We start from the raw sequence: 12091 nt of genomic DNA on the forward strand, positions 1-12091 counted from the left end.
AGAAGGCATTCTGCCAATTCATAGAATTAAAGAGCGTGCTTTATGAAAACTCGTGGAACTACCTTTTGATCTTTAATATATAAAATACACTGGTAAATATAGTGCTACAAATTAGATATATTGGGTTGGGGAAATAGAAATGTCGTATATTGTCAATATATGGCAACACTTAAACATATCTTGTGTTGTACTTATCGTCATACTATACGGCTATTTAAAGACGACAATCTGTGCTACAAGTGTCGCTTTGACAGTGGTGTGATTGTCCTTTTCAGTCTCAAAGTATAGCGCGTCAAAGATGGAATCCACCAAGCAAGAAATTCGCCATATTTAACGTTTTTACTACCTGCGAGGTAAAACTGCAACTAAGGAGGCCGAAAAAATTCGTGTAGTTTATGGACCCGATACTGTAACGATTCGCACAGCACAGCGTTGGTTTTTCGTTCTCGTTCTGGTCTAGTGGCTGTCGAAGATACACCCCGTACTGGTAGGCCAATCGTCGTGGAAACAGATGAAATCGTTCATATCATCCAAGTAGACCGGCATGTGAGCACTCGCTCGATTGGCCAGGAACTGGGTATAGACCGTAAAACCGTTTGGAACCATTTGCAGAAGATTGGATTCCAAAAAAAGCTGGATGTATGGGTGCCACACGAGTTGACGCAAAAAATCTTTTAGACCGAATCAACGCCTGCGATGCACTGCTGAAACGGAACGAACTCGACCCATTTTTGAAGAAGATGGTGACTGGTGATGAAAAGTGGATCACGTACGACAACCTAAAGCGAAAAGAGTCGTGGTCGAGGCGTGGTGAGCCGGCCCAAACCATCGCCATGCCCGGATTGACGGCCAGGAAGGTTTTGCTGTGTGTTTGGTGGGATTGGAAGGGAATCATCCACTATGAGCTGCTCAACTATGGCCAGACCCTCAACAATGTTCTCTACTGTGAGCAGCTTGACCGTTTTAAGCAGGTGATTGACCAGAATTGGCCAGAAATGATCAATAGGAATGGTGTTGTTTTCCACCAGGACAACGCTCGGCCTCACACATCTTTGATGACCCGCCAGAAGCTACGGGAGCTTGAATGTCCTATTGCACCCACCGTATAGTCCGGACCTGGCTCCAAGTGATTATCATCTCTTCCGGTCCATGCAAAACGCTCTTGGTGATACTAAGTTGGCCTCAAAAGAGGCTTGCGAAAACTGGCTGTCTGAGTTTTTTGCAAATAAGGAGGGGTGGTTTTATAAGGGGAGGATAACGAAGTTGCCTTCTACATGGCAACAAGTTTGCGAAAAAAAAACGGCGCATATTTGACTTAAATTGGATAATTTTAAGTATGTTAAATAAAGCGTCAATTTGCGATCAGAAATACGACATTTCTTTTCCCCCAACCCTATATAATCATCGCTATCGGAAGACCCGTGTGTTTCCATTGATTTACACGAACGGACCTATTCCCTGATCTGAACTCTTCGACGCCTTTGGGCATCTTGAAGATTATTCTAAGATATTCTCTCGAAGAATTTTAATCCATCGTAAGCAAAGTAAGGCAAAGATTAGACTAGAGAATAAGTGAAGCTGGTAATGATATTTCTAGCCTTCTAAATACGAATAAACTGCTCATAGTGGACATTGGTAGGGGAACTGCGTGTAAAATGAACAGGTGGGGTAAAATGAACAGGTAGTCAAATGACCAAAAAACAGTAGAAATTATTTCCAAATGCTTATCCACCCTGTCCTATAAGTATTTCAAGTCTTTTGGGCCACCCTGTACCGATCAAGAACTGTCAAAAAGTGAAAAAGGTAAACAAAACCAAAATCACCTGCTCAGTACTGGTTGTGATGTAAATTTCTGCTCGTGATTAATAAGCTTTTTTGAGGTGAAAAATTGATATCCGTTCAATTGGTTGATCCAGTTTTGTTCACACATCATATTGTCGTTGATCTATCGAAAGAAGTCGTAGGTACCTAAGTATTTTCATCAAAAACCGTTTTAAAAAAGCCCTTGAAAAAATAAATTGCTGCGGGGGCAAAATGAACAGTGAACGATGGGGGTAAAATGAACAGTGTGTCTAATCACAGATTCTTCTCCAGATGACTCGGGTCTACAAACGAAAAACCGAAAGGCAGAGTTGGACAAACACACAAATGGCAGCAGCAAAACATGCTGTTGGATGTGGAATGTCCGTAAATGCAGCATCCATCAAGTACCAGATCCCACGAATAACGCTCGCCAGGTGGATAGTGTCACCACAGAAGAAAAAAGGCCTGGGATCGAAAAAGTCGGTTTTCTCAGCCGAACAAGAGACGGAGCTGGTTCAACACTTGCTGGATTTGGAGGCCCGATTCTATGGGATCACTATGAAGGACGTACAAAAACTGGCGTATGAGTTAGCTGAGAGGAATGGTATTCCCCATCCATTCAACCACAAGCTGAAGATGGCCGGTAGGAACTGGCTTGATGGTTTCCTTCGACGGAATCAAACCCTTTCCTTCCGGAAGCCGGAAGCCACATCTGCAGATCGTGCACGGGGCTTTAACAAGGTTTTCGTGGGAGCATTTTTCGACCTTCTTCGGAGCACGCTGGACAGCCATCAGTTTCCGCCGTCGCGTATATTTAACGCTGATGAAACCGGAATAAGCACCGTAAGCTAGACAGCTTTTTTATACCTGCTCATAATTTACTTAACATAAATTTAACAATTACAAGTTCCTCCGAAAAAGCTAAAAATTGCTGCTAAAAAGGGAAAGAAGCAAGTAGGTTCCTTAACATCGGCTGAGAGGGGCGTACTGACGACGGTTGTTATGTGTATGTCCGCAACCGGACAGCATGTGCCACCGTACATGATTTTCCCCCGTGTGCGCATGCACGATGCGCTTAAGAGTGGAGCACCGAATGGGACAAAGTTCAATTGTAACCCTTCCGGTTATATGACCAGTGAAGTCTTCCTCGATTGGTTCGACCATTTCCTGGAGAACGTGAATCCCACCAAGGAAAACCCTGCACTCCTAATCATTGATGGACACAGCTCCCATACGAAAAATCTGGCATTTGCCGAAAGAGCTTGTGCAAATTTTGTCACTGTTCTTGTATTGCCACCACATTGTAGTAACAAAATTCAGTCCTTGGACGTGGCGTTCATGGGGCCTTTCAAAAGTTACTACGCAGCTGCTTCTGAGAATTTCATGCGTCAAAACCCTGCAAGGACTATTGGACTTTACGACGTCTCTGAGCTGATGGGTACCGCGTTTCTCAAAGCAGCTTCTGGTAGTGTGGCAACGAGCGGCTTTCGTAAATGTGGCATTTGGCCATATAACAGACATGTCTTCAGCAACGATGACTTCGCTCCATCTGAAGTAACTGATCAACCAGAAGCCACTGTGATGCCAATTCCAATGGTAGTTGATGACTCCACTGTGCAGCAAGTACCTCTTCAGGTTTCTACCAATGTTTCAGTTACTCACTCAGGAAACCAATATTGTACTGATGAGGTTCAAACGTATGGACCCGATCCTGCTAGCGTTCAAGTTGGCCCAGTTTCTGAAATTTCTCCGAACACATCGTTCAATATTAACACCGTCGGAAATTTTACCTTTGCCGAAGATGTCAGTTCCCAGAGCAACGAAGCGAAAGCGCAAGTCGGAAAAAGCTGTGGAGATTACCGGCGACGTCTACCGTCAAAACCTGGCTTCTGCTGAGGCAACAAAAACTATCAAGTCCATCAAAAAAGGACGAAAGCCGTCAAAGAAGCGAGCCAAGGGTAAAACATCGGATGAACAGTGCGAGGATACTTTGTGTGAGCTGTGTGGAGATTGTTTTTCTGATTCGACCGATGGTTATGGCTGGAGGAAATGCCTATCGTGTCTTAATTGGTTCCATGCTCAATGTAGCAACGATGATGGGTTTCAATGCCGCATATGTAACTGATTTTTAATTGATTGTTTTGAGTTTCTTCATGGCAATAATTGCCTTGCAAATGATCGTCCTGTTATTTGAATTTGTTTTATGATTTTTGTTGAACGAATAAATGATTTTACTCCTGATCTTATGTTTTTTTTCATCACATTTTAGAACACATTTGTCATCCTTATTCAGAACATTTTCCTAACGTCTTAATTATTTCTGAAAATTTCCGCCGAAGGTTTCCTTGTGTATTGTGTGTAATCTTAAGTGTATACATTCTTCTATACATTCCACGTTTGACGATAACAGTATAAAACAAAATGTTTGAATAACCCCTATCACATGTTCATTTAACCCCCAATACTTGTTCATTTTACCCCCAGTACCTGTTCATTTTACCCGCACACAAAAAAACAGTATCGTTTTTGGTGTTGTTAAAAATACAAAAATTATCATTTAAAAAAGTCATTATTCAAACTTTGCGTTATGCATGCAATAAAAATAAGACTAGAACGTTAAATTTATGCGATTTCCGCAATGTTTTGTTAGTTTTTCGAAGAAAAAAGCCTAAAATTGCTTAGGGTGTTCATTTTGCCCCCAGTTCCCCTATAAGTGAGCAGTTTTCACAAAATATCACAATCTCAAAACTAGTGAAGAAATCTAACAAAGCGGTACTTTTTGGGGCTCACTACGCCACTGCGCTGAAGTAATGAATGTGGAGAATGAATTGACCGCCATACATAAGTCCGTTATGTTTAGCAACTGCGCGATTGTCGACAATTCATTGGCCAGGACTATAGCTCACGAGCGTGCAGATTCGTTCGTTCCGCAGAGTCTAGTCCCTCTTCACCTCTTGCAGTCTTAGATATGTGGAGCGAATGTTCGGATTCCGGTCTAGAAATTTCAGCCAGCACGATTGGAAGAAACTGATACAGCACGAACGCAGTACATATTCATCAATATAAACATGATTTCAGTCGACAATAAGATTTTCAGGGATTTAAGGAATACTTCAAACACTCCTAGTTTGGTTTTCAAAACAATCAAATTTCCCCAGTCTAATCACACTACTCTCAGGCTTTCCTTTGCAAAGACGATCGGCGCTGATGCTGCTACTGCTGGCCTTCGTCATCGCCATCATCACCGTCATCGGCCAAAGAAAAGGGTTGAACCCTGGTCGAGAGGATGCGCCGCGCGTTGTACCTAGTACATCTGTCGGATTTTCGCGTTGGCTGCTGCTGCTGCTGCTTGGCTTCTGACCGGTCGACACTTGGGAACAGAGTTGGCGGAGGTGGTGGGTGGTAGAGAAGCTGGGGTAAACGCGTGGACTGTGTTATTGTTGTACGAGATTGGATACATGCTGCTGCTGCTGCTGCTGGATTGCGCTGCTAGAGCGAGAGCATAAGCAGCAACACCATTAACATCCTCCGGTTAGGGATGGTGAGGGGGTGGCGACAGGAGGTGAGGGCGGAAGACCGTTTGAGGTGTAGTATCGGATACATGATTATGTATAAATAACCCCAACACACGCCATGGAATGGAAAATGAGAGCAGAACCGGTTTGAGAGTGAGCCCCCCCGATTCCGTTGAGAGTGGATTTTGTGTACGCTCCGGTTGTTGTTGTTGTTGTTGTTGATGTTGTTGGTCGGTCGGTCGGTTGGGTGGCGAAACTGCGCAACCAATGTGCTTAGCTCTTACCCCGTCCGTTTCGCGCGGGGGGTAGCGCCAGGAGATGTGCTCCGTGTGTGCATCTAATTCAACTTGTTGTAATTATAGCGACCAAGAGGAAAACGCACCCGAGTCAGGGCTTTTGTGCGGGGGGCCATCCCGTGTGTGAGTATATGGCGTGCCGGAATCCCTTCACCAGATCGAGAGGCCAGAAGAAAACCATCAAAGCGAATTTAGTCTAAAACTGTACTTGGCTGACTCTGGAAGCAGCTAGCGAAAGCTCCTCGACCGATACGGTTTATTTTGCCACCTGGCAGAGGACTTGTCCACATGCCCAAAATCATGCGGTACCAAATCAGTGTTAACGATCAAACCGATTGGGTGGAAAAAAATTGACAACATTTTCGGCGCGAACCAAAAAAAAATATAGCAAAACAATACTCCGGCAGTGTGGGATTGACCAGCGGAATAAAAATCGCGTCCATTACGGAGTCCTTAATAGAGTGAAGTGGTTGTGTTGTTTTTTTTTTGTTCATCGGTCTCTCACTCACCGTTGGCTTGGCTGGGTTTTTGGCCAACCTCCCCCGGTTTGTAATCGTGTGACCGTGTGGAACCGAGGGAAAAAAAGTGACGCCCTCGGTGTGTGTGGCCACTGGAGCATGCCACTCTGGGGTTCAGCCCGCGGTGGTTAAAAGCTTTCTCCTCGCCAAATTTCGGTTTGGGGGTTTTTCCCTCGCTTTTTTTTTCTCGGTTTGTTTCGTTCGCATACTCTCGCTCTCCGTTTGGTGGTGCAATTCGAATTCGGCGGCGCGAATCCCCAACGCGTGACAACGATGATCATAATGGCGGAGGCAGCAGTGGGAAAATAGCCGGGTGCGAACAGGACCATAAAAAACACACACACGCAAAAACGCGCCGCCAACACGCGATTACCAGTGATAGCCGGTGGGATTTTTTCCGCCACCAAAAGCTGAATGAGCGAGGCGGCAAAAAACGCGCCCTCTGACAAAAATGTGAAGTGTTGAAGCGTACCAACGTAAAAAAAGAGGAAAACTTGTGAAAATATATTTATTTGTGATTTGATACGGACACCACAGAGTGGCGGTGGGGGCGCGTGGTCTGCGGGGTGACACACAATTGTGTGCTAAGTGACGAGTCCGAGTGAGAAGAGAGAAAGAGATATCAGCGGGAAATGAAAAAAAATAAATGAATCAAATGAAATAAAATAACCAAACGCGTGTTTTGTCGTTGTTGTATACGAACACGGCCACGGAAACCTCGACACGGAGGTCACACCATTCCGCCCCAAAAATGTCCACAACAACTGCGGCGGCGGGTTTCTGATCCAATCCATCGCTCGATGGCGGCGGCGGCTCGACGACGAGATAAAACTCCAAACCACAGTCGAATGTGTTGTACACTGTTGATCAACCGCGGCCCAGGGATCATCCGACGCGTTGAGTTGAGTGTATGAAGTGAACGAATTGAAGTGATGAAAAAATTGAATTGCCCCATGTTGGTGGAGGCGGTGGCGGCCAGTGACGCAAGACAGATTGAATAGAATAATTTGGGGAATACCAACGAAAAACCGACAGCGAAAAGCCAACGACGAAAAGCCACCCCGTGGACTGGTTTATAAATGTAACAAGTGGACGGGGAGGACGACGCGGCCACAGCAGGAACCGTGAGTAAGTGAGTTGAATTGCCGAATATTTAATTAAGTAGCGGAGTCAGTTAAATCTGTTTCAACCGCACACACAGAGGCACACGTTTGAGTGTTTGACCGCGTGATAACGGTGGCAGCGGCGACCATCCAGCCACGTGTGTTTTTTTGGGGGGTGTTTTTCGGAAAATGTGGATTGTTTTATTTGTCTCTGTGTTCAGAAGAATTATTGATTTGTAATCTGTTGGATGGAAAAACGTTAATATTTCTGCATCACTCCAGAAGCCGTTTGTCAATGAGATTATTCAGATATTCAACCTTGTTGTTAATATTACCTTGACAAATTTTAAAGCCACACTAGACTGTTTTCCGCAATAAAATCACATGTTACTGGACATTTTCTATGTTTATTACTGACATTTTCTAAAATTTTTTAAAATGGTCATCAAATTTATAAACTTTGTATTTGAGGGTTCAGTCGAGTCTAGTGTTTTAAGATCCATTCCTCACGTTGAAAATAGACAGTCATAACGTACAAGCCTTCATAACTACTTGATTATCCTTGTATTTGACGTTGCACAGAAGTTGACTAATTTTTGTTTGATTGTACCCGAAATGAATTCCCAGAATGTGAGTTCTAGTAAGGGAATGCATTTTTTAATTGTAATACTGAAGGCACATAATATTTTTATTTAGGGGAAAAAATTAAAAATGTTACGACCAGTAGAAGTTTATCACGAGTCAATGAATCGAAACAACAACAAAAAGCATTTAATGGTATGTTACACCACGAGAGGGGATGTAACGTCTGACAAATATATTCCAACATACTTCATGTAAGTTTATACAGTGTTACCAGTTCTATTTTATCTCTTGCCTGATGAATTGTAGTTTCCAGCTTCTGGATTGATCAAATGTCACGATTATCAGCGTGAATCCGTCGGAGCATCATTCCCCAGAGGTTTTAAATCGGATTTGACTGGCCGCTGGCAGTACCATCTCATTTAGTAGTGAAACGTTGTGTGTGTAAAGAAAATGGGCATTTAGGCAACTTTGCATAGGGGAAGTGGGGGCATAGTGGTCACCCTAAGGAATATGCTCATTTCCAGCGCCCACATACCGATTTAATTCCCGTTTCTCGAAGAATATTATAGTTCAACTCATTGTTCTTCAAGATAGCAAACGGCTTTTACTATAAAAATTCCAAATTGTACACTTTTCATCATTAGAAAAAAAAGGTGAAAATCGAACTTTTTTTTTTACTTGGAGGTAAAGTGGTCACTTTGTGGGGGCAAAGTGGTCACCCGCACTTATCAAGCTAAATGGGATAGATTTATGCGTTTTTGTCGTCCAAATTTGTTCAAATTCACCTAGGGTCTCAATTTAAATGTCCTTAGTGAGAAATACATAACGTTCCGCATAATGAGGCTTGGTTTAGTTGGAGTGGCATATTTATCCAGGGTCAAAGCCACAAAAGGATATTCTATAAGAGCAGAATGTGATGATGTATACCAGCTCCAGTAAACAGAACATTGTAAGTTGTTATTCACCTATGACCACTTTGACCCCAAACATCAATATAATTTCTATGCTAATTAATCGCTGAGATTGAACAAATTATCTGTTCATCTCTCCTAGAATATGTGAACAGTTGTCCAAACTGATGATTTGTCTAATATATCAGATTGAATCGACTGAATTTCACGATATACCTCAGATACCATGCGCACAGAACTACAGCCGAATGGCTATTGAGAGAGCAATTTCTGTATTTATTTGTATTTTGACATGCGACAGCTCTACTGAAGTACAGGCTGACTCAAAAGTCATGAAATTCTTCAAACATAAGGTGACCACTTTGCCCCCCATGACCAATTTGACCCCACTACCCCTACTTGAAATATTCGAAAAATAATTAGACTACTTTGTGGAAAAAGCCATTTTTTTTCTTAATTTTTTCAAAAAATTATAATTTAAAAACTATGATACCTACAAAATTTATGTCAAAGAAAAATATGTAGGAAATTGTTTAAATTTTCACAAAAATATACCAAATTTTTTTTCGGAAAAGACTGACTAAAAAGTTATTTTAAAATTCATTTTTCTCAAAGAAGTATTTTTTTTTAAATTCTCAAAAATATATATATGAATAGCCCTTAGAATTTCCTACAAGTCGTCCATACATCAGAAGACGGGCACTTTTATAGAGAAAAAGTTTCTAACAAACAACTATTTGATATTTTCTTTGAAAAAAATACAACTTATCCTAATTTTGTTTGAAGTCAAGATAGCGATATAAAGTATTCGACAAAGTTTTAGATCTTGTTAAAATATAAACTTTTGACGAATACATTAACTTTCTATCTGTTATAGTTTTAGGAATATAAGTCATTTTTGTATGAAGACTTCTGAAAAAAAACATGTTCTGCTGGTAACATTTTTATGTGTAAATTTTCACGTTTGACATATTTTTGACATGTTTTTGAATAGCGAAAAGTTTGAAGAGCATGTCAATTGCGATAATTTATACATAAAATGTTACAAATTAAACCTTAATAGTATTTTTTCAAAGAAAAAAATGAAATAGTCACAGGAGGGTTGTGTCCGAGACACGACCGCATAGTTGACGTAGGATTCCGTTAGGCTATCTGTTGATTATGGATATGTTTGAGGAATAACATCGTTAAGCTCTTTGATAATGATTTGGTGGCCGCCTGAAAATGGCCGTTTTGTTTGGTTGTTGGGTATTCTTTGTTCACTCCACCAGTGTTTACCGAGTGATGACGACGGAAGGATGGAAAACAGTCGTTTGATGGTGCGTATCAGATAAAAGATACCGAAGTAGAACGAGATATAATGAAAACTGCCCTCTGTGATCCTAGACGAGATACCTCCTGTGTTATGTATGGATAAAATAAAGAAAAAAAACTCACTAATGTAATATAAGATAATTACCAATTCCGAACACAAATATCCTTTTTTTCTCGTCAGTAAAAACATGTTACTTTAATATACAGAAAACATATTTGAAATGGAAAAGGTAAATTTCTTTTATAATTTTTACTTTCCGAGTTTTTATTCAACCCAATGCGAATTTTAATTGGACTAACAACACCTAATACTATATGTAGAGTATAGGGGAAATCACTTTTTCTAATATTTCTTAACTTTTCCATTTTTTTCGCCGTACAAACTTTCCTTGGGTGAAAATGAACACAACAAAACAGACAGCTTAAACCAAACAACCCGTTCTAGAGCGGGAACGCACCTTGGTGTGCTTATTTATGAAAATTTAAATAAATCGTTTCATATATTAAGTCATTTTTAACACAACTGCTACCATATACAATTTTACACTTACACTTGTGCTAAATTATTCACAATACACGATCGGTCATTGATATGAAATTTCACGAAGCAACCAACATTAAAGTTTCAAATTTAAATTTTATTTGCAAGAATTAATCGTATCACTCACCTTACTTGCAATATAAAAATGCCTCCGACTTATATATTTGCAATGACCATTTCCCTGTTAGGGAATACAATTCGGTAGAAACAAAAGTTCTCCCTAGTTTCATGTATTTGCAATGCCGATTTCCCCCAGGCAGCTTGACTTTGATGTCTCTGTTAGGGACCCGCCACATGTGTCGTCAATTTCGACCAATCAAAAGTGAGTATTTCCGTTAAGATAAGGGTTGAAATTTTTCAATTGTTCAATTGTTAGTTTCATGACATATATTATTTTCTTCAATATAAACAATTGTTATGGAGTGCCGAAATCGACTGAAGCAAAAATTGCATCAATCCATCATGAAATGACTGAGCAATAAGCGTTTGAAATTGGACAATTTTCACGATGTGCTCGATTTTCGATTTTCAATTTGTACCCCAATATGTTCCCGAAAGACGTAATCCTACGTCAAAAGTTGTTGTTCGAAGAACTTCCATGTAAATGTGCCCATCTTCCGATGCATAGGTGACATGTTGTAAATTTAAAGGGCTATTTATTTCTCCTTTTTTCAGATTTTCAAAAACACATGTTTTCGAGAAAAATTAATTTAAATTTTCAAAATAATTTCAATTAATTTTTTTCCAAAAATTTGTTTGATATTTTGAATGAAAATCTAAGTAATTTTCTACATTTCATTCTCTCACCAACATTTTTTAGGTGTTATATATTTATATATTTTTAAAATTAGGATTTCTCGAAAAAAAGTTGAAAAAACTCAAAATTTAAAAAAAAATATATATCAGGCCTACAAAATTTTAGTTAAAGAATGGAATGTAGGAAATTATGTTGGTTTTCATTAAAAATTATCAAAGAATTTTTTGGGAGAAAATTTCATTGAAAAATATTTTGAAAATTAAAATTCATTTTGCTCGGAAACATATGCTTTTAGAATTCGGAAAAAATATATATAAATAGCCCTTAAAGTTTCCAATAAGTTTTCCATACATCGGACGATGGGCACATTTACATGGAAAATATTTTTCGAACAACAACTTTTTCATGTTTTTCTTTGAAAAAATGCTATTAATGTTCAATTCGCTACATTTTTATCTATAAATTATCGCATTTTAAATGCTTTGCTAATTTTGCTCTATTTAGAAACATGTCAAGAATATGTCAAACGTGAGAATTTACACACAAGAATGTTACGAGCAAAACATCATTTTTGTTCAGGAGCTTTCATACAGAAATGACTTATATTCCAAAAACTATAAAAGATAGAAAGTTGATGTCTTCGACAAAAGTTCATATTTTAACAAGACCTAAAACTTTGTCGAATACACTATATCGCTATCTTGACTTTGAACAAAATTAGGATAAGTTGTATTTTTTTCAAAGAAAA

General features: G+C 39.9%; 1 protein-coding gene across 5 annotated transcripts in view; it reads left to right on the plus strand.

Annotated features, from left to right (window-relative positions):
• LOC129777427 (runt-related transcription factor 2) overlaps positions 1–12091 on the plus strand; it is a 238937-nt gene that overhangs the window by 51139 nt on the left and 175707 nt on the right. For 2 of the 5 annotated variants that reach the window (XM_055783687.1, XM_055783726.1), the window contains exon 1: positions 5828–7260. The exons of 1 other annotated variant lie outside the window; for it this stretch is intronic. The gene's annotated coding sequence lies outside the window, so the exon portion shown is untranslated. Of the gene's footprint in view, positions 1–5827; positions 7265–12091 lie in introns of those variants that run through there. 2 more of the 5 variants (XM_055783695.1, XM_055783711.1) reach the window with 2 other exon arrangements.

The sequence above is a fragment of the Toxorhynchites rutilus genome, chromosome 1 (assembly GCF_029784135.1).
Source record: "Toxorhynchites rutilus septentrionalis strain SRP chromosome 1, ASM2978413v1, whole genome shotgun sequence".
NCBI classification, from domain to species: Eukaryota; Metazoa; Arthropoda; class Insecta; order Diptera; family Culicidae; genus Toxorhynchites; species Toxorhynchites rutilus.